The sequence below is a fragment of the Gracilinanus agilis genome, chromosome 6 (assembly GCF_016433145.1).
Source record: "Gracilinanus agilis isolate LMUSP501 chromosome 6, AgileGrace, whole genome shotgun sequence".
Classification (NCBI taxonomy): domain Eukaryota; kingdom Metazoa; phylum Chordata; class Mammalia; order Didelphimorphia; family Didelphidae; genus Gracilinanus; species Gracilinanus agilis.
Window position 1 is genome coordinate 223,637,103 of NC_058135.1, and position 23,940 is coordinate 223,661,042.

At 36.5% G+C, this 23,940-nt stretch overlaps 1 protein-coding gene and 1 non-coding gene across 2 annotated transcripts in view; both read left to right on the forward strand.

The window, feature by feature from the left end:
• The window catches only part of FAM53A (family with sequence similarity 53 member A), an 80,563-nt gene that overhangs the window by 39,117 nt on the left and 17,506 nt on the right, over positions 1-23,940 (forward strand). The window lies entirely within an intron of this gene.
• On the forward strand, positions 16,138-16,247 carry LOC123253151. The gene has a single exon (XR_006506541.1). It is a non-coding gene; the product is annotated as a U6 spliceosomal RNA (small nuclear RNA).

Sequence of the window (23,940 nt, forward strand, 5' to 3'; positions counted from 1 at the left end):
CCCCCCCCCCGTTTTGCAAAGAAGCAAGTATATCTTCTCTTTTCATAGGGACCCAAGCATGGAAATTACATTTTCAGAGTGTCTAGTTTCAGTTGTTTAATTGTTTTTCTTTTATACTATTGTCATTGTGTATGATGTTTTCCTGATTCTATTTATTTCACTTTGTAGCATTTCATATAAACCTCCATGCTTCTTTATATTCATTATATTTATTTGTGGCCTACTAAGAATTGCATTCATGTATCTCTATTTGATTAGTTCCTAGTTGATGGCCAACTATTTTGTCTCTTGTTCTGGGGTTTATCATAATCTTTAGGTATATATGAGACCTTTCTTTTTGTAATTGACCTCTTTGCAGTAAAATTTCTAGGTCAGAGGATACAATCAATTCTAGTCATCTTCTTCATATAATTTCAAGTTACTTTCCAGAATGGTCAGACCAGTTTATAACTCCTACAAGTCTGGTAACCTGCCTATCTCTCTATAACCCAATCAATACTGATTTGCATCTTTTATCATCTTTGACAATTCATTGAATGTGAGTGAGGTAAAAGCTCAGTTTTCATTTGCAGTTCTATTTATTCTTGCTCTAAAGCTTTCTTTCACATGTTCATTAACAGTTTGTACTTCTTTCAAGAAGTGTTCATATTCTTTAATCAGATGAAAAACTTTTGAGTATCATAATGTAGAGAAAACATTTTGTTGATCTTTGAATTTCTCATAGCACTGAGCATGGGGCCTTTGCACATAGTAGGTGCTCAGCAAATACTTCTTGAATAAATTACCATAAACCTGAAAGAAAAGCAGTAGGTTCTTGTGAGTGTGAAGGTATGATTGTTTGAGCCTTTCTTTCAGCAGTCAGGAGAACAGCTGCCGGAGTACTCAGCTCCACTGCTTTCTGTTCAGACATTCAGCCATCCAGCTGGACTAAGGATGAAAGGAACTTTTCTTCGCCAAAATGATTGGGATACCATAGTAATTTATGTGAGAGAAGTAGAAATTTTGACCCAATTAGTAGAAAAGCTTTAGGCTTCACAGAGAGTGTCTTTGAACTATAGGATTTTGGAAGTTTAGGAGACAAATTTTTATTGGAATTTGTCTAGAATTTTCACTTTGAAAATACATTTTTAAAAAACTACTAGTTTTTTCTTTAGTGCTTGGCTTATAGGTTTACATTTGTATCTGCCTTCTCATTTAAAAATGTTCTCATTTATAAAAATGTTTTAAGTAGATGAGTGTTACTTCAACAAGAATATCAAGATCAAATATGTGAACAGTTTAGTATTATAATCAAATATGACTTATAGCAATATTATTTTGACACATTTAATCATATATGAATTGTTATTCTCATGGCAGCTAAGTATAAATATTAAGCAGTTCATATAAATGATATATACTATTGTACAGTTAAACTGAGAGTTTCTAAGTTCATTTGTAGAGAGGGGAAACAAAGAACCAATAGGCTCTTTACGAACCTATAACTTCATAGTGATCTGTTTCTGTGGCAAGAAGTGTGCCTGTTTCTAGTCTAGGGCCTTGGACTGGTAGGTATATTGGGATCCAAGATTGAGGGATAAGAATAAGATTAGTTGGCATATTCACATATGCTTTTTAGGGAATTCTGCTTACTTTAAAATTTTTCCCATCCTTATGATTTTCTTGGGCATTGCTTAGATATTTTTTTGGCTTATTTTAATAAGGCAAGATTTCATACTTTGCTGAAATTGTTTTCCCACTCCTTGTGCTATATATATATATATATATATATGCATATACTGCTTTATTGTAGAATTTTAAAAGAAAAAGTGTTAGGATTATACAGAGATTTCTTACATTACCCACCTCCAAACAAGGGCTCCTTTCTGGGCCCTCTCATTAAAGGGAAAAAAAGCCTCCTTGCCTTATGCTTATCAGAGTAGACATGTTCAAATGGCATTATTGAAGGCCTGATTAGTACTGTATATAGACTCTTAACTGATTTCAGAGTAGTTCTTTATTGCTGTAATTATTTCTTTGTTTATATAGCATTTATTGAGTCCTAAAACCTATAGCAATTGTATGTTCTTGGTGTATATACCTGTATTTGGCCAAGGAATGAATGCTAGCCAATTTTGGAAGTCAGAAAAAACTTTGTTTTTTTTAGCCTTTAGAACATGAAACTATGTAGTTAGATCAGAATTGTTAGCCTATGGAAGTATTTTTCTGATCCTGATTCCCCAGCATTAAATTGAAATTTAGGTCTTATGAAATCACAAAGGTTTTAATTTTTTTTTAAACCCTTAACTTCTGTGTATTGACTTATAGGTGGAAGATTGGTAAGGGTAGGCAATGGGGGTCAAGTGACTTGCCCAGGGTCACATAGCTGGGAAGTGTCTGAGGCCGGATTTGAACCTAGGACCTCCTGTCTCTAGGTCTGGCTCTCAATCCACTGAGCCACCCAGCTGCCCCACAAAGGTTTTGAACAAACTAAAATGATGAGGTATTTAAGCAAACTAAAACCAGGTTAAATTCAAGGTATGAAGCATTCAGCAAGCTAAAGTTTGCTTTTCCTTGGCATTCAGAATATGAGATGAATTATTGAATTAATTCCATTCTGTTCAATAATTAGTCTTGAGGAAATTTGTAATTTAGTAATTCCAATACTTTTCTTCCAAAGGCTTCTTTTACAGAGTTTGTTAGACTTTTGTTTCCCTGTATCTCTATATTCAACAAAGATTTTATTATCTATTATAGAGTGCTCTATGCTAGATCTTGTGGGAAATACAAAGGTCGAATGATAAGACTGAGGGAGTTCTTTCCACTCCCTTACTTTATAGATGAGAAACTAGGGGTAGACAGTAAATTGCAGAACTGGGATTCACACTTAGGTTTTTGTCCACTGCCCTAACCTCTTGTTTTTCAAAGAAATTTCATTTTATTTTGTTTTTATTTTGTCTGCATTCTCTCCTTTCCACCTATTCTTCTACTCTTCCTCCTCATTTCACCTTTAATTGAGAAAGCAAGGAAAACAAAAGCCCTTCCAACAAATATATGTATAGTCAAACAGAACAAATGCCCACATTGGGTATGCCCAATTCTGAGTCCAAACTTCTCTATATGGGATGGGTACTTTGTCTTCATTGTTAATCCTGGAATTGTGATTCATCATGTTGATCAGAATTCCTCATTTTTTCCAAGGTTATTTGTCTTTACAATATTGTTTTTGTGTAGAATGTTCTCCTGATTCTGCTCACTTCATTTTTCATCAGTTCATACAAGTCTTTCCAAGGTTTTCTGAAACTATCCTCTTTATTATTTCTTACAACATAGTCATGTTCTATCACATCTTATTCCACAGCTTGCTCAGCTGTTCTCCAGTTGATAGTTATCTCTTTAGTTTCCAATTCTTAGCCACCATAAAAGAGTGATTTAAATATTTTTTTACATATAGGTTATTTTCTTCTTTCTTGAAATCTCTTTAAGGATATAGACCTCGTAGCAGTATTGCTAGTCAAAAAGTATGCAGAGGGGCAGCTGGGTAGCTCAGTGGATTGAGAGCCAGGCCTAGAGATGGGAGGTCTTGGATTCAAATCTGGCCTCAGACACTTCCCAGCTGTGTGACCCTGGGCAAGTTACTTGACCCCTATTGCCTAGCCCTTACTACTTTCTGCTCTTGGAACCAATATACAATATTTATTTTAAGATGGAAGGTAAAGGTTTAAAAAAAAAGCATGCACAGTTTTATAGCCTTTTCAGCATAATTCCAGTTGTTTTCCACAATAGGTAGAACACTATAGATCTACTAGTAATACGTTAGTTTTCCTGTTTTGCCACATTCTTTCCCAGCATTTGTCTTTTTTCCTTTTTTCTTTTTTTTTTTTTTTATATGATGCCATCACTTTTTTTTTAATAGGGAGTGATTTTGATGAGGAGAACCAGGTTATCATATCATTTGTATAAAGAACTGCCTATTGTAGATTGATGCCATTTCTGCAATTTCTAATTTTAAGAGAGTTTTTTGAGACACTGAGAAATAATTGAATTGCCCAACAGTTATGTCATGTAGCCATTATGTGACCAAGACAGCATTAAAACTCAAGTCGTTTTGACTGAGAAGCCAGCTTTCTATCCACTATACCACATCAAATAAAGGTGCTTCTTTCCTTTAAGAACTCATAAGCTAATAGCTAATAATACACACATGTATTCACCATATGTTGATGAGTATATCACAGAGTAGAATATGTATAAAGGCAGTACAAAGCATGAAGTAGATGAGAGAAACCACTTGTAGCTAGACTAGTGGGTTGGAGTGGGGAGGTCTAAATAACAATATTTCATGGTTTGGAGAACTTATCTATTTTTTGTCACTTGAACCTAAAAAGTAACACTATAAGGTTAATAGGCCTGGTTTCTTTCTTTTCCTCATTTGTAAAAATGGGGATGATGAAAGTCTAGAGAAATTAACCAGTTTGCCCAAGATCACCTGATGAAGTAGTTAGTGGGGGCTGGCATTAGAATCTACTATTCTTTCTGCTTCTTAGAGAAGAACCTCTGGAGAGTGTTTATTTTTCAATCGACAACTTGTGATATTGCGGTCAAGATAGTGTTCTAATAAAATTCTTGTATCATATGCCACATCAATTAAATCCTGGGGTCTAAGTTGGATAATCATTAATTTATAGCTTTAAATACACTGTTACAACATTTAAGGGAAGCCTTAGGATGCTTTGAAGTGAAAAATGCTCTATAAATTTCATGATACAAGTCAGTATATATTTTTAGAAGTGATTCTCCTTGGCAGAAAGCATATTACTTTTTCTAATATTTGTGAAAAGTGGTCCATAGACAAGATAACAAATAGAGAAACTGATACAAGAGGGACATAGTCACATGACATTTGAATGTTCACTGCTGACCAAGTGAAATGACTGTCCATTTAGAAAATGAATGACAATAATAAATGTATAACCCAGAGGAATTGCTTGTCAGCTCCAAGAGGGGGGAGGGAAGAAGGGAGGGAGAGAACATGAGTCATGTAACCATGGGAAAATATTCTAAATAAATAAATGAATGACAGTGGACTTTAATGATCAAGGGCCATTTGTTTCCTAGATTGTTCCTTATTTTCTTAATCAATTATGCCCTTGAGGCTTTTCAAAATAAGGTTATTGAATATATTTTGCAGTTGATCATAGATCCTATAGGTGGTTTTAAAAAATCTTATGCTATATTAGCCTTTTTAGGAGAAAAGTTTACATTTCTCAATATTTCGAGTTCCCCTTGATATATAGTGTCTCATCTTAGAACTTTCATAGAATCATTTCTAGAGAACCCAAGATCTATAGCTTAGTCATTTGATCTTTGAGAAATGTTGCTATTGGACAGTATGTGAAAATTCATTTTTAAATATAATTGACCTTTTTGGATGACTTACTGTTGCTTTTTAAAGTACATGTATGTTTATAACCCAGTGGAATTGCTTGTTGGCCCTGGGAGGGGGAAGGAAAAGAGGAGAGGAAAAATGAATCATGTAACCATGGGAAAATACTTTAAAATAAATTTAAAAAAAATTTTTTAAGTACATGTATAAGGGTAGCTAGGTGGCTCAGTGAATTGAGAGTCAGGCTAGAGATAGGCGGTCCTGGGTTCAAATTTGGCTTTAGACTTCCTAGCTGTGTGATCCTGGGTAAGTCCTTTAAAACCCCCATTGCTTAGCCCTTACTGTTGTTCTGCCTTGGAACCAATATACAATATTGATTCTAAGATGGAAGATAAGGGTTTAACATATGGAGCCCATGTATCTTTTTAATCTAAATATAATGTTTAGTTTAATTTAGCTTTGTAGAAAACTTACTCCTTAATATTTCTGTGATTGATTTAGACCTTAAAATATGATTCACAAGAGAATTTTCCTAGAAAAACCTCAATTTTGTTACTTTTGCTTAGGTTAGAGAAAATAGTTTACTTATAACTATATATATGCTCTGATATAAGACTGAAGTAGAGTGTTTATACAGACCAGGATCAGTCTTGGGATTTTCTCTGTATTTACGCTTTTTTTTTTTTTTTTTTTTTTTTTTTTTTTTTTTGATGGTTGTAGTAGGGGATCAGGTTTGCACCCAGGCTTTCCTTTTGGGAATCCTCTAATTTACCCTTTTTGCTGTCATTTAGTAGTCTTTCATTTCCTTGTTATATAAAGTAATAAATCATGGAACAAATATATCATACAAGCAAAGATTGGAAAAGAACCCATAAGCCCATAGATAATTAAGAAAGCTTTCCTTTCTGTTGAGTCCATATCCCCACAAGGATATACAAGATTCAGACTTATATACACAGGGTTTGATTTCTCCCCTTCCCAAAACAAAGGGGAGAGAACTTGGGATTGCTAGAGAATGCTCCTTTAGTAGGTCACAATATTTTTTAGAATATCTGAATGACTGTACCAGTGGAAGCTCTGAGTTATCATTTCATTATGTGACTCTTTTCCTTGGCTTTAATGTCGGTTCTTATTTGATAAAGGAATTTTTCTATTTGAAGCTGGGTTTTGCCGGTTGTTGTTGTTTTGCCAAATGTTTGATTTTTCTACAACTTTTCTACTGTGTTGTTTTTTATTGCTGTTAGTGTTTTTGAAGTGAGAATGCCCAGGCCAATATATCTTAGGTCTAGTCAACACATTTCCACCTATACTTGTTGGCCTTTAACTCCACACTGACCCAAACAAGCTTCACCATCTTTCAAGATCTTTGTCCTTATCTTCTCAAAATTAGGCCTTTACCTTTTATTCCTTCCCCAGGTAGACTAAATGAATTCAGGATGCTTCTTCCCAGCATCAGAATGTAAACAGCATTCCTCCTCTTCTTCTCTCCTTCTTTCCTTTTCTTCTCATTCTCTTTCTTCTTCCCCTCTGTCTCTCCCCTGCCCTCTTCCCTCTGTCTCTCCCTCATTTCTTCCATCTCTTAGAGATCCTCATTCTCTTCCTTTATACATAGTCAGAATTTCTCTTATTGATATAGAATCTCTATTTAAAAGCCTAGCTTTTAAAATTGTGGATAAATATTGGTACTTTGTGTTATTTTCCAGATCTCTTCATCCTTTCTCAATTTGCTCAATTTTGCAAATTGCCTTGAGTCTCTGATAAGCCTCCAGAGGTGACTAGAAACACTGGAGGGAGACAAAGGGCAAAGCTGGTAGCCTCATATACCTATTACACTATGTACATTAATGAAATACCTAAGACCTTCAAATAAATGTGGGAGAGAGTGTCCCAAGAACCGAATTAATATTTTGGCAATTATATTGGCTTTTAGGAACATTTTCCTTATGTTATTTTAAGCATATTCTTCATAACTAATGTCCATCATCTCTTTAATTTTCTTATTAACTTAAGCAGAATTTTTTTCCAGTTGTAAAATATGTGTCAGAAGTAACTCATTTTTTAAAAAGGTACTCTGAAATTAGTATTTGGGATGAGAGGTGGTGATCTTAGAGATGAAATTCCAGAAGATCAAGATGACATGCAACTCCCAACTATATATCCCTTTTTCTTTTACTAAAATTCTTAGTCATGGTTGATTCTTCTTGTCATTTAGATTATAACCCCTGTCTACCTTATTAAATAGTTTTATGAGTTACTGGTAGCTAACTTTTAAGTCATGAGCCACTCTGAACATGGTAGGGAAGTCCTCAGATGTTCTAGCCTCAATCATGAGATCCACATTCAAAACTTTTTTTTCTTGGGAAAGGACCTGTTAGAATTTGTGTTCTTTTGTCGTAGCTTTTCAAAATCCTATAATCCTTCCATGTCGTGGGGGCATTTTGCAGCATCATTTTAGTTAATAGCCTGCTTTTTACTCAAATCTCTCTTTTTTTAAAATTAAGAATAATCTATATACATATGAACAATATGCTTGATAAAAACTTGAGGGGAACAGTGAAGACTTTTGCAGGTCAGTTTCTATAGCATACTGTAGCTTTCTATTAATACAGTTGACTGAGAAGTATAAAGACTATAAAAGATCTCTGCTATGTGTATTTGTTGATTTTTTTTTTAAGCATTTGAGTCAGAACAAAATATTGCCTTAAAAGCTTTTCTCAAATGAGTTGTCTCCCTTGCACACATTAAAATAATACAAGACTAAGGCTGATGCAGGCAGCTAGTTGGTATAGTAGATAAAATGCTGGACCTGGAGTCAGGAAAGACTCATCTTTCCAAGTTCATATCTGGCTGTCACCCTGGGGAAGGCACTTAACTCTATTTGCCTCAGTTTCTATTTGTAAAATGAACTGGAAAAGGAAATGGCAAACCCCTACACTGTCTTTGCCAAGAAGCTTCAAATGAGGTCACAAAGTGTTGGACAAGACTGAGCAACAACAATGGCAGATGTGACTGTGGAGCTGTTCGATGATCTGTGGGATATTTGGTATCCAGTGAGTTGAAAAACAGGGAGATATGATCATCCTTCTAGTGTCATGGAAAAATATTCTTAGAAGAGTCCAAATAAGAGTTTCTATAGATGGTTTTCCAAGTATATCTATATTGTACTAGTGCCATAGAACCCTTGCACATGACTAGAGTCCCAATAAAATCCACAGCAATGTAGAAGTCTGTCTTCACTATCTACAGAATGGGTATTGGCCAGACTGACACCCCTGGTGGACTATCATTCCATCAAATTAGTTCACCTGACATACTATACATATATTGGTTGATGGATGTGGAAAGAACATTTTCCTAATCCTTCCTCATGCAAGTTAGGCTACATTTTCCTTTAAAAAGTATTGAGATCTCTGCAAGAGTTGATTAGCTTAGGGAATTGAAGACTCAGATTGATGATATCACTTCCTGTACAAACCAACCACAAGAAGCTTCAAGGGTGCCTTATTGGCTAGTGGATTATATGATAGGAGTTTCACTAAACTGAATCAACTTGAGGCATCTTTGATGCCTCTTCTTGTTGAGTAAAGTCCTCCTGTTAATGGCTTAGTAAATCTCTTTTTTTGATAACTTAAATGACTTGAAAGTCCTCCTGTTAATGGCTTAGTAAATCTCTTTTTTTGATAACTTAAATGACTTGTGAGGTCTTGTTTTGTTTTAATATCAAACCTAAACTCCCAGGGGCTTGAGCTGGGTCCTTCCAAGAACAATTGGTTTCTTATACAGGCCTCTCAGATAATTAAATGAGATTGAATAGTTAATATAATAGATTGAGTGGATTGAAGAGATAGGAAATTGAGTTGTACTTTACCAACTAATCCCCCCCCCCCCGCCCCCCAGTCCAAAATTGCTCCCTGCTACAAAAATCTCTCACATTAGAGTTGCCCTGGTAATGCGAGTATATTTCCATAATGTGGAACACTGCAATCTCTATAGAATCAAAATGACAACAGGGAACAGAAAGAACATGTGTTAGGCTTAAGTTGGCTGAATAAGTAGCATGTTACTACAATAATTTGTGCATGAAGATAACTTGAATTTATATTTAACTGTAAGGTTTATAAAATTATGGAGTGTTGTGAAATGTGGGCACAAAAGTAGTTTGGAGCATCACATTGCAGAGAGCCTTAAATAAAACTAGGCTAAGGATTCTATATTTTACTCTGTAGGTAGGTGAGAAAGTTTTTGAAGGGTACAATGATGTGGACAGAACTCTTCATTGGGAAGCTGAAAAACGGTAATCATTCTAATGGAGAACTCTGAACTTTAGAAAAAGTTCTTTAATTGCCAGGTTTCTTTATCAAAGTCTCATCATGAGATTTTGATTAAATCCTTATGTTACTTTTTAATATAGACATATTGAATACCAGTGAGAACCTATCTCGCCTCTCTTCCTCTGTAATCCTATAATTATTATGTGTGTTCTAACACCCTTATTCTTCTATAAGGGTTCAAGTGATTGCTCAATTCTATTTAAAATTTAAACTCCCAAAGTTGGCCATTCTGGCAGGTGATTTTTAATTTATGCAGAGAAGCAGTTTTGTGAAATTGGGAAAGTACTAAATGTGAAATCATCCATATCCTTGTGTGACCAGAATCTTGGCTTGGACCCTGATAAACCATATAATACTGTAAAATCTTAACCTCATTTTCCCCATCTCTATACTGCTTGAACTATTTATTTCACATGATTAATGCCAGGTCAAATGAGATAACATATAAGACAAAAGCTTTTTAATCAAAAAGCAATACACATAAGTTTCTTTAAAACAAGCCAATATCTCTAGCATTCACTACAAAGAACCTTCAAACATGGCCAAGTCTACCTTATCCTTAAAAAAAACCTTCACTAGACCCTACCATCCACTTCAAAGGGTCATCAGCCTATTTCTCCCTTCTTTTCTCAGCCAAATTTCTTGAAAGAGCTGTCTGTCCTAATTACTTCCACTTCTTCTCTGCTCATGCAATTCTCAACCTTTCTGACTTCATCACTTAATTGAAACTGCCCTCTGCAAAGTTACCAAAGACCTCTTACTTGCCAAATCTGATGGTCTTTTCTCCATCTTCACCCTTCTTTCCCCACCCACTTCTCTTGAATTCTTCCTCTTTTCTGAGTTGGCAAGTTAGCAGTGTTTCCTAGTTCTTTCAACCTTGTCACACACCTAGCTCTGGCCTGGGGCCCCCCTTTCTCTTCTCTCTCTGAGAGCATGTTCCTGTTGATCTTTTCACTTTTATGTGTTTAATGATCATCTCTACCCTGATGATTATTCACAGATACATAAATCTAGTCTTTATCCTGAGTTTCATTCTGTGCCACCAATTGTCTAGTGGATATTTTGAATGCTATGTACTGGAAAAATCTCCAACAGTATGGCAGGGCTGAACTGGTGGTTTTTTTCCCTACAAATCTCTTCCTATAGCTGTCAAAGGAACCACCATTATTCCAGTCTCCCAGGTTTTTAAGCCTAGTATTATTTTCATTGCCTCTCTCCTCCTGTGCTCCATCTCCCAATCATTTTGTATTCATTTTGTATATTTCCTCAATTTTCTGATCTGTGAACATGTTGTATTCTCTCCATGAGGGCAAGGATCGTTCTTCTTTCTTTCTGTTTCTAGTGTCTATCTAGTTCAGTATCTGGTACATAGTTGGAGTGTAATAAATGCTTGTTGATTTTCAACTAGTAATAACTAGAATGTTTAATGCTGGCACTTGAGTGGATTCTCTTGATTTATAAAAACTAAAATTTATGCTTTTAATAAAATTATAGAATTTGAGGGTTGAAAAAGACCTTAGAAATTAATATCATGTATTTTAGTTTCTCTTAATTAGTTAAGGGGCTGTATTTTTTTAAAAGTAAATTCAGCTCTTCATTTACATAGACCATATCCAACCATCCATCTTTTCAGGTACCGTTTATAGTTCCAGTCAGTGTTAATAGTTTATCCTATAAGCCAGTAGACATTAGACATTCTATCTGAAGCAGACTATTTAAGAATGGAAATACTAAGATAATTCAGCATGAAAAAGTTGGTTTTTTAAAATACCTGATGATTCCTCATTCTTGATCCCAGTGTTTATTTAATGTTAGCATAGCTTTTCACTGCAGGAGCTGTTTCTGGAAAGTGATTATAGTATAATCATTATACTATCTTTAGAAAATTAAAATAATGAAGACAGAACTAAGCATGATTACTTGCTTCAAAATAACTAATATATCAAAGTAATCTAGTTTCTCTCACTGTCATGAATTTCTCTTTGAATTTGAAAGTAAGTTTCTAGGCAAAACTTGTGTTTTGGATGTCTCTTATATTCAGCATATTCTCTTGCCAGATCTGCTTGGCTCCCCCTCTCTAGTCTTAGTGTGCCATTTATGTCTCTCAATGTAAAAAGAACAAATGGGCCTGTTGTTCATTGCCATCAACAGAACCAGATCTTTAAATGTAAGACTTGGTTTCCCAGAATGCCTGCTGCCAGATCCTGCATGGGCTCAGCTGGCACTTCAGTCTTCTAAGCAAACTTAAAAAGCAAACGATGACAACAAAAAACCCCACACCATAGTACTGTTATACATTAACTGGAATATATGTTAAATTTAAAATCTGTTTTGTTTAGCAGGGAAGAACAGAAATGGTGATTAGCAAAAGACTGCAATTTTAGAAAAGAGAATTGTAGAAGGAGGTATTTTGCTTTAGCAAACTGATTTGGTTTATGAAAGGAAAATCGTAGAGTAGGCAGTTGTTTTGACATGCTGAGTAAAATGATCAATTTAAGTAATTAAGTTTTGTCTTTTTAGTAGGATTTTTGTCTTAAATTATACATTTCCCACAAAGTGCTTTTGGCTAGCTTAAGGTTTGGGTAACAACGGAGTGGTTGGTGGTTGTTAAGGATGTGGTTATTGTATTCCAGAGGTCTGAGTATTGTGCCTGATCCTGGGGAACAGAACGCTTTAACTCCACTAGGAATAAGGTTGCTGTCTGTCTACTCACTGGGTACTTAGATCTTTGTGGGTGGAGAGTTTGAGTCTTTCCTTCATATGCCAACGGTATATGTCCATAGCTTTGGTTCACAGACATTTATTAAGTACTGACTGCCTGCACAAAAACAGTGACCAATAAGAATATTTCCGTGAACCAACAGGTGAAACAAGATCTTTGTTACTATAACTATAACCATACATCAGGGATCATGGAAATTAAGTTGGTTGCCATGACAAGTACATTTAAGAACCAAAACACAGTTCCTCCCACACTAAATTTTTTTGGGGTGGGGGGAGGGTAATCTGTTTGCTTTAAGGACACTTAAGTTTTTATTGAATTTAAATTGAGTGGCAGGTGTTGCATATCTTATTTGTCAGTTAATTTTGTAAAAGTTTTTTTTTATTTGATGAATTTATTTTTATTCTGTTTCACTGAACTTTTTTTTTTATTACCACTTGGCCCTGAAAATAGCTTCTGCTTAATTTCTAGCTTTCATAGCCACTCAGTGGATCACTGTAGTGACACTATATACAGTGAAATCATTCTTTCCATTTAAATGCCTTTGACCTCATTTTCAGAATTTTAAGTAATACCCTAATAAAAAATCTGCAATATGTCTTTTTCTCCGAGAAGTTTTCCCTCCTCCAGTATGAGAATTAAATTTGGAAGTTCTTTATTTGGGGACCAGCTTATTTAATTATTCTTTCTGCATTGCTTATAAAAGCCAGGCTTACACCTGAAGAGATCAAGTTCCATCACTAATTTACGATGGAAAAGAATACTAACTGTATAATTAATTGAATGACCTAAAATTGGAAGGGACCATAGAGATCATCTCATACAACTCCTTCATTTTTTTCCCCAAAAGGCTAAATTTTGCCTACAGTCCTAGAAATAGTAAGGAACAGGGGCAAGATTCTGCATGGAAGTCCTGTGACTCTTGAGTCCATTGTTCTCTCTTACACCCCACTGCCTGCTTACTAACACTGTGGAATTCAAGAATGAACTTGGACAAGATTTTTAAAATAAGCTTTTACTGTACTTCATTTAATAGTAACACATTTATACACAAGAGTTTAAAATAGAATTCTTCGGGAAGTTTCCATGGCTTTAATTTTTTTAAGTCATCCTTTTAGAACAATAATTATTATTAGGAAACAAGTTTAACCTTTCTTTCTGGTTCCCAGGAGGATACTCCTAATTCTTTTTCTTGTTTTGGAGAGGCAGATACTTGGAAGAGTCCCTGTGAGCTGTGTGCTTTTTTTAGTTACGCACAATTAACAGAGAGAATTTCATTTCAATGTGACAGGTTTAATGGACCTCCATGTAAAATAGAATGTGATTTATTACAGTACCACATTTATTTGGCCTTTCAAACCCACATATCAAGGATGTGAGAGTTACCTATCATTAGGAAAGGAAAGGGTTGGCTTATACTTTCTTATGTAGAGAATGAGCTTGACCCAAGACTGAAAATGTCAGAGGGCCACCAGAAGAGGAAAACTAGTATAGGATTTTATAGGACCACAGGGAGATCTGAAAAGGATTTTAATTTGTAAGGTAAATTTTGTAAGAGAACTATACAAATAAAAATAAATGCTTAATATAATTATAATGATAATTTTTATTCTGTAAATTCTGTTTGAGAATCCTTCCCAAAACTGCCATTCCCTCTTTTCTGTTTGTTATATAAGTATTAGCAGAAGACAAATTAGAACACTTTGTTTACTAAATTCAAGTGAATCTTGTTGTGCTTTGTATTGGAGGACATAGTTTCCATGTAAACTGAATTTTTGTTCAAGTAGCTATTGAGTTAGATAATAATGAATCTGTAACCTTCATAAAATGGAAGGTCATTTCATTAGCACTGCAACTATTAACTTCTGTTAGCTTTAGTAATTTCATTAACTTTGAAAAGGTTGCTGATGACGACATATTGGTCATGTGCCAGCAATGATAGAAGACACCTTTTTCTATTTATAAGATTTACCCCTAAGTTGAAAATTATCTTAAATTTTTTATGTTGGTGGGAGAAGCAATTCTTTTGATTTATTATTTAATAAGTAGGGCCCAAAGTTTATTTCTTCAATTACCAGAGGTCCTGCAAGGAATACTCATTGACCTGATTTAAAATTTCAATGTAAAGATTTCTAATAAAATGGGAACTAACACATTTTGTGTAACTTTCCATTGATAGGTTAGGGAGTTTTCAGATGAAGTGTAGTATCTTGCTGTTTAAAACATTACAAAAGAAAAAGAAAGCCACAAAGTTCTGGGAGCTCTTAAGTATATAATTCTTAGAGATACTTACATTTGTCCTCTTCTCCCCATTCACTTCACAACCACTTTGGTTTAAACTGTACTTACCCCTTACCTGGACTGGGACAAATAGCTTCTTGCACCAAGTGTTTCCCCATATTGCTGCTAAAGTGATATTCCTAAAGTACAAGTTTGACCAGTCACTTCCCAGCTCCAAAAGATCGAGTGGCTCCCTGTTGCCTCTGGGATGAAATACAAACTCTTCCTTTTGTCATTTTAAAATGCTTCCCAGTCTGGCTCCAGCCTACCTTTTGGGGGTCATTACATAGAACTCCCTTTTGCAGGCTTCACATTCCAGCCAAATTGGCCTTCTTGCTGTTTCCTACACAAAACATTTCCCTTCCCATTTCCATGCCTTTTCTCAAGTCCTCTCCGAGGCTTCCACCTCTTGAAATCCTTAGCTCCCTCCAGAGTTTCAGTCAAGTGTAATCTCCCACACAAGACCTTTTGTGATTCCCCTTAGTAGTGTTCCCTTTTCCCCAGATTACTTTCTGTTTACTTTGAATATATTTTGTATTCATGTATTTGTGCAAATATTGTTTTCCTTGCTAGAATATAATTTCCTTGAGGACAGGGACTGTGCCATTTTTTGTCTTTCTATTCTGAATCCTTGTGAAGTGTATTGAGCACCTCCTGAACAATAGGAGAGTTCTTTTAAAGGAAAAGGGGTAGGGAAGATAGAATATCAAATTGTGCTTCATATTCTAGCAATAAATTTTGTCGTATGTGTCATGGTATTAAATAGTGTGTTTTTTTTTTCCCACCTCTGTGGAGATCTAACTCTTGCTCCTTGATGGCAACCACTAGGAAAATAGATTCACTTTGCCATCATCTGTTCTTTAAAATGAAGTCTGCCTGGGGTAGTAAGCTTAAGGACAGTTGGAGAAAAGTATAAATGATGCCATTTAAGGCTTAAAAGTTAAGATGAATTTTAAAAAAAGTACTTTTGTGGGAGCTTTTAAAAATCAGCAGCTGGGAGGTCCTGGGTTCAGATTTGGCCTCAGATACTTCCTAGCTATGTGACCCTGGGCAAGTCACTTAACCTTCATTGCCTAGCCCTTACTGTTCTTCTGTCTTGGAACCAATACTCAGTATTGATTCTATTAAAAGCTCTAGGTTACTTTGCATTGATTCATAGTTTTAAAAAAATCATGTTTTAGCTGTAATCTCATACCTGTATGCATTTTCATGAATTCACAAGATTTGGATGGCGGTCATGATGATGGAGATCAGTTTCTAACTGTCCTTCTTGCCTTCTTATTTCAGCCTCTCACCTTTATTGCTTATGACAGACAATTGAGTTCTTCATTTGGCACCTCTCTACTTGGATATGGAAGGCATTCATTTTTTTAAAAGCTAATACTCTTTCACTAGTACTGGTTGAAAAAAAATTGAGTGGGAAATTATTTTGGCCGCTTGAATATTCTTTTTTCAATATTCTTCTAGTAAACCCCCCCCCCTGCAGAGTAGATTAGCATAGCCACTGTGCAATGATGACTTACAAATTTGCAAAGTGGTTTTTTTTTTTTTGAGAGACAGAGAGAGAAGAGAGACAGAGAGGGAGAGAATGAATTGATTGGGGGTAGAAAGGCCAGGGTGATAAGAAAGGGAAGTTAGTAATAGGTTTCAGAGACTTCTGTTTGACATGACCATGTGCTATATTAAAAGAGCAAGTCTTCTAGCTGAGTTGCCAGAGTATCAGAAAATGTTTTATAACCACCAATTTATCACAGGTGTCTTGTGGTTTAACAGTTCATACATTGCTTTGTAGAATTGCAATGCTTGTCTTCTGAGGATATGAACACTAGATTCCCTGTTTCGTTTCTGAAGCTCTGTGTATTTCTAAATCAGTTGCAGGCACATGCTAGTGTTGGCTTTAAATGGGAATGATTTAAAATTTCTCAACCACGGCAGGTGCAAAATAATGGTATAAGATGCCCTAATGTACACATTGAATATCTACAAGGCCATTCATAAGTTGTCAGCTATCCAATGTCTAATATCAGTTGCTGCATTAATGAATGCTGGCACACAACTTAATTAGGAGTAGCTAAACACTGAATGAATCAAAATAGGTGACCTCACTTTAAACTCCAGCCTGTGATACAGGGCTAAGCCTGGATTGAAGTGCTATGTGCCCAGCCTAATAATTAGACATCTTTGGAAGTGGTTAATGCAGATGTTCTCAGATGCCCCTGCTTCTCAGCCTTCTGCCTCCTGCTGCGCCCCCCCCCCCCCAATTGTTCTTCAGAACACAGTCCTGCAAACTTGGAACTGAAAAAACTAGCTACATCATTAAGATAAGATGGACTGAGGGCTCCCCGACCCCTACTTATATTATAAAATAATTTGGGTTCAGGTCAGAAACAAATATGTAGACAACTTTTCTTAAATCTTAATTCAGTTTATCAGAAAATGGTAATTTGGACATCTGTTTTAATGACCTATGTATCTTATTTATGATGTTCGAACCACATTACCATTAATCCTTGTTTTTTTCCCTTTCACTTTTTTTCACTTCACAGTAATTATACAGGGGAGATGTCTTCCTTACTTTTAGTTTTTTCCAGTCTGGTTGGGAAGATGATTTTGTATGAAAAGTTAAGTAATAATACAGAACTATTTTATTAAGTGCCAAATGAGTGATTCATTCACAGGCTAATTTTATAAAAACTGAAGAAGAGAGAAGATTGGCATATATTAGGATTGTTAAAGAAGGGCTTCATGGAGAGTTTTGAACTAGGGCTTGAAGAAAAGGTAGGGTCCAAAGGATTTTGTTGACTACTGGAAGGCAGAGGTAAATGAAGGCTCTCCTATAAGACAAAAATAAGCAGATAGGACTTGAGACAGAAAAGGACCACGGGATTTAGGGCCAGAAGAGACATTTGAGATTATCTAGTACAATCCTCTCAGTTTATAGTCGAGGAAACAGATCCAAGTCCCAAACAGTACCCACAGGGGTAGGAAGGAGCAGTGCCAGAAAGCAAACTTAGAAATCCAGTGTTCTTTTCTTTATAGCATACTGCCCTCTGGGTTCTTCAGCGTTAAGCCTGGGTGACTATTACAAAATGGAGGAGTTGGGGAACAGGTACTGATTTTATAAGAGATCAGGATCCTAAAATGAAAAGATTTAGTGACCATTTGGAAGGGTTAGGCTGGAGGTGCAAATTTGAGATAGAGGGAATGGTTGAGGGTGAACTTGTCAGAAATAGTGTCTACTCTCCCCAATTCCCCTTCTTTTTTCTCTGCTGTAGCCTAGTTTACCTACTCTAAGACCAATTTTGGCATTGCCTCAGTTTCAAGTTCTACTCTCAATGCTGGGTGTCCTGTGTGCCAGTTGCCCAACTTCTTCCCTAGATCCCCATTGTTGGTTGCTTGGACACTTCTTTGGCTTTATTCCCTGACCCCTGGTTTCCCTTATCTTCAGTCTGGGTTCCTGATCTCTACCTTTGATAATCTTCCTAGACTTGACCCTTACCTGTCTGGGCCTCTATGGCATCTGCTTGCTTCTCTCTGCCATAGTCAGCTTTGGACCTGATTCACTTAACTTATATATCTGTTCCTTTTAACGGACATATTAAATGCCTTCTAAGGTACTAGGAACTGAATGATATTAATCTGCCTGTCTAAAGTCTTGACTCTAATCCCTTTTGGCCACACTTGTGTCCCACTGCAATTTAGGGCCAGAAGACAAGAGGTCTTCTAAAAAGGAGAATCTTATTTTCAATGTGAAATCAAATAGCATTTCATAGAGCCCAGGGAACTTTGGAGATGAAAGAGGTTCTGTATAATACTGGCTGACTAGTCAATGCCATATATAGATATAGATATAGATATAGATATAGATATAGATATAGATATAGATATAGATATAGATATATAGCCTTTATGACTTTCTTTGAATAGGCTTTGTGTGGCTTCTTGCTTTACATGATTTAAATATTAGCAGGAAATTTAACAGCCCTGTTTAACATATTAATTTTTAAATATTGATAGTTTTGAAAACATCCACTGTTATCCCTTAAGTAGTCTTTTTCTCAAAATTTGTGAAATTTATCCATTTAAATAAGTAGAAATATATAAACATAGTACATAAATATCCTGGGGAACTTGCTATTTAAAAGGATTCTATTATAGTTTTTTATAAAGAGAAGCATTTAACACCCACAAATGACCACAACAAAAGAAGTCCAATATTGTGTTGGTGTTGCCTACATTTGAATGTTGAGTTCCCCATCCCTCCCATGTGAGAAAAGCAAAACCATCTTTTCACTTGATGGGCTGAAAGGAAGGACACTTTTCACTCACACCTCTCTGGGCAATATCTATAGAATGATTCCTGAGAGTGATTGAATGTTTCAAAATGAACTCTTAAACCTTCAAAGGATTTGGGAGTAACAGAGCTGAACCTCCTTAGTTAGCTAAATGACATATTCCAGAGATTGAGCTTTGATTCTCTGGGAAAGACCCACAGACATCAAGTACTTATTTGTATATAGCATGTAAATAAATGAACATTTCGTGTGGGTTATCCATATACACTCATTCTTAATTATTTTCAGTTGCATAAGTATAGTGAAAACTGTTAGCAAAAACTCACTACAATATATATGATTTCTGCACACAGTTGTTTAAAAAATAAAAAAAAGGTTTCTTAACAGACAATACCCCCCCCCCCCAACATTATGTATGGCTGCTCTTTTGATTATAAAGGAAACATGGATCTGGCCGATGAGGGTAAGATGAATGTACTTCTGCCATGCAGGGCATTTCTGAGAACTTAATCAGTATGCAGGTATCCGAAGCATGACTTTAATCGGAATTCAAGAAACCGGCAAGCCCTTCAGGCTTATCCCTCTTGTCATGCTGAGGAGGCCACCAGTGTTGGGTCCCACGCTAAGAGCAGAATATAAATGTGAGTTTGAAGAGTTAATTTGGTGGATTTTTGGAGCCCTTGGCTGGGTGGCAGCTGCTGCTTGAAGGCTCCTCTCGGGGAGGCTAGGTGCCTTTAGCAGCTGCTCCTCCCTTTCATCCCCCTCTCCCTCCTGGTGGCGGGAGGGCCTGGCAGAATGGACTGGTTACAAAATATCTATGGGTTTAATGAGGTTGAAACTTGGCAACTATCTCCCAGAAAAACATTGCCAGGGAGTGTGAGCATTTTTCAGATGGCTTAGCGTCCTTAATGAGCATTTGTTACTTTCCACAGAGTAACATTCTTTGTATGAAATGTATTGCCCTTTGTGAAAAGGTTATTAAATTCTGTTCAAGTTTGTAGTGGAAGACTTTGCATATTTAGAGTCTCTTCAGATTGTCACTTTTCTATCAGGCAGATTTGTTTTAGAGTCAGAAGAGGAAGGGATTTGGGGAAGACTGAACCCAGAATACTACGATATCCCTTCACCTTGATTGGGCTGTGTTTGACCTCATCCACTCAATGAGCTAAGAATTAAAACTATCCTCTGTAAAAGTTGTAGGCTGGGACTTGAGAAGTAGAACAAAGAGCTTGTACCTTAGAAAGGCAGGAAATACAAAAAAATGCCCCAAACTCCTTTTTTTTTTTATTGAGCCCCATTGCCCAGTACTCCTTCCCACCCCCCTTATGAATAATGCGGTTATAAATCCTGCCAGCAATCAATAAGTATTGAATTAACTCCAAACTGCAGTGTGTTATAGAGTCTCTTGGCTGCATTCCAAGTTTGGTGTTGCCCTTCATTCACAGGATCAACATTTCATTTCTTAACGGGAAACCTGAGGAATTCATCCCTTTTGAAATGGAAACATAGACACTGTGAGCTTGAATGAGTAGCTACAGGCTAAAGCGTCCCATTGGAATGGAATGAGAGCGGCGCTTGATGAGATCCTGCTAGGGCTCAGCCAGGATGAATCTTGGGCCTTTTCTTTTCAGCAACGCATGAACAATCAAAGGCCCCCTTTTTATCTATTGTTACCAAGGAGGACATCCATTTAAAGTTCAAATTCCAGCAGGCTTGGGAAGAAGGAAAGGCGATAGCTGTGGGCTGGGCTAGGAGATGATAATCAAGCATCCGAAGTGGGCTGAAGACAAGCCCGCACTTTGTCCTTTGACGGGAGAGAACAGGCTTGGGGTACTTAGTTTTGAATGGGGGCTTGAAGGTGGCGCCCCGGCAGCATCTGGTGCTTTGCTGCCTTGCTTCAGTAGAGGGGATCACAATGTGAAATTAGGCCCAAAATGGCATTTAATGAAGTGAGCCTCGGGGTGGCAGGCTCCCCATGTTCTGACAGCCGAGGGCTCTAAAGGAGTACAAAAACCCCTAGGACAGGCAAGAAAAGGAAAATTTCATTGAGGCAATTTCTGTGGCTCCTTTCCTCTTCCCTCCTCCCCCAGTTCCTCTCACCACCTTTTCTCACCAACATTGGGTCTGTCACAGACACACTCTGGCTTCCAGAAGTAGTCAGCAGATTCACGGTTTCCTTGCCTCCAGAGATCAGAAATGACCCAAGTCTTTTCCTCCTGTTTTGCTATGGATTGACAAGACTGGAAAGCTTAATATCAACTCTAGATTTATTTGACCCTTTTGTCAGGTTATCTAGCTGCAAAGACACTCATTGTTGCAATAGTTAAGGAAGACCAGACCAGGTTTTTGACATTGTGAAAATGCATGTGTGGCCAGCTGGATATATTTGTGCTCTGCTTTTTCCCCTCTTCAGATTAGAGCCAGTGATGCTACCACAGACCTGTTAGGATGGCCACCAAGGAAAGAAGTTTTCCCATGGGGGTTGGGTGGCAGTGCTAGGGCATGGGGGGAGGGGAAGATGGAGGCATATATATACTCAGGGTGTTTACACTTAAGGATGGAAATTAAAGCCTTATTGGCAATGAACTCAGCCTAAGTTAAAAGCAAACTCAGTCTGTGCTTGCTTGGTTTTTACTCCTCAGTTTATTTAGTTCTATGTATATTTGTCAAGGGTTTTTAAAAACCCCGAGAGTACGAGAGTCTAGTGTAAAACTTTTTCACTACTCAGTTGAATCAATTTACCTGGCACTTCTGTCTGTCTTTCTGCTAGACTTGTGTTGCACAGACCAGTTTCTGTTAAACACAGATACTGGTACATAGGTGTGATAAAAGTAAAACAGATGCCTGACATTCAGCAAAGTGGAACAAGTTAGCTGGTGATGCCCGTCTCGTTTATTACAGACTTGGATTTTCCCATTTTGGAAAATATTAGCCAGTCATTTATTACCACCTCTTCCCACATGTACAGGAACTTAAATTTGTCAGAAGTTTAGAAAAACAAACATAATTGGGCCTTATTCTAGTGACCATATCTCTCTTTTTGGCATAACCTTTTTAACCCATTGTGTGTGTGTGTGTGTGTGTGTGTGTGTGTGTGTGTGTGTGTGTGTGTGTCAGTGTGTCAGACAGACAGACAGACAGACAGACAGACAGACAGATTTATGGTTGCCATTTCTGAAGATAGTACGTTTGGATGATTCTGGGGAAACAGTCAGCAAGCAATTATTAACCACATTGTTTGCCAGACCATTGGGGATACAAAGACAAAACTGAGATAGGACTCCCTGCCCTTGAGGATCCTATATCAGAGGAAACAACACACCTACATACAAGATTATATACAACTATGTAGAAAGTATATAGAAGCTAATTTGGGTGATAGAGGAGGCAAAAACAGCCAAGAGGATTCTAAGACATATAGGAAAGAAGGGGACTATATATATCGTTGTCATGATAAAGACATGGAAACAGATAAAGTGTCATGTGCCAAAGAAAATCTAATAAGTCCACTTTGACTCTGGTGCAGAGTACACAGAGGGGAATAATGTAGATTAAGTCTGGATAGGTAGGTTGGAGCCAGGCTCTGAAGGGCTTTAAATGCTAGAGAATTTTGTATTTTATCCTAGAGGCACTAGGGAGTCACGGAGCTTATTGAGCAAAGAAGTGACTGATTCAGACCTTTGCTTCAGGAAATATTTTTTTATCTTTTCTTTTAAAATTTTTTTTCTCAGCTTTATTACTTATGTTTAACATTCATTAAGAAATTTCTTTTGGTTCTGAATTCTTCCTTTTAGCCCTTCCCTACCCACTGAGAAGACAAGAAATTTGTCATTAATTATACTTGTGAAATCATGTAAAACATATTCCATTTTAACCATATTGTTAAAAAAAAAAAAGCAAGACAAATAAAGTGGAAAAAAATTATGCTTCAACCTGCACTCAGACTCCATCAGTTCTCTAAAGGTGGATAGCATTGTTCATCATGGGTCCTTCGGAATAGTCTTGCATCATTGTATTGCTCAGAATAGCCAAGTCATTCATATTTGATCATCGTACAATATTGCAGTTACTGTGTATGGTGTTCTGGTTCTGTTCACTTCTCTTTGTATCAGTTCATATAAGTCTCCAGGTTTTTCTGAAACCATCATGTCCAACATTTCCTACTGCACAGTAGTATTCCATTACAATCACATGCCACAGTTTGTTCAGCCATTTCCTATTTGACAGACACCCCTTCGATTTCCAATTCTTTGCTACCACAGAAAAAGTTGCTGTAAGTATTTTGTACATATAGGAGGTCCTTTTACTTTTGCTCTCTTTGGGATATGGTATTATTACTAGTGGTATTACTGAATCAAAGAGTATGCATAAAACTGCCTGTTTATCCTTTGATCATTTTGGTTTTCTATATATTGGAGATATCAGGCCTTTTTCAAAGGAACTTGCTATAAAATATTTTACTCCAGTTTCCTTCTTTCCTTCTAATCGTGGCTGCATTAGTGTTGTTTGTACAAAATCTTCTTAATTTAATGTAATCAAATTTATGTGTTTTGTTTCCCATGATCTTATGTCTCTTGTTTGGTCATTTTTTTTTATCCATAGATTTGACAGGTAAAATTTCCTATGCTCTCCTAATTTGCTTATAATATCAGCCTTTATTTAAAAATCGTGACTCAAGTACCTTTTCTTGGTATTTAGTGTGAGATGTTGGGTATAGTTTCTGCCAACTACTTTCCAGTTTCCCCAGCAATTTTTGTTAAATAGTGAATTCTTGTCCCAAAAGTTTAGATCAGGACTATCACTTTAGCCACTATGGAAAGGATAAATTGAAGAGGGGAGGAATTTGAGTCAGAGAGATCATGTCAAAATGTTCTAAGTGATCAGTGATAATAGAGCTAAACTAGAGTGGCTGGAGTGTCTGTGGAGAGTAGAGGAGGGAAATAAGAA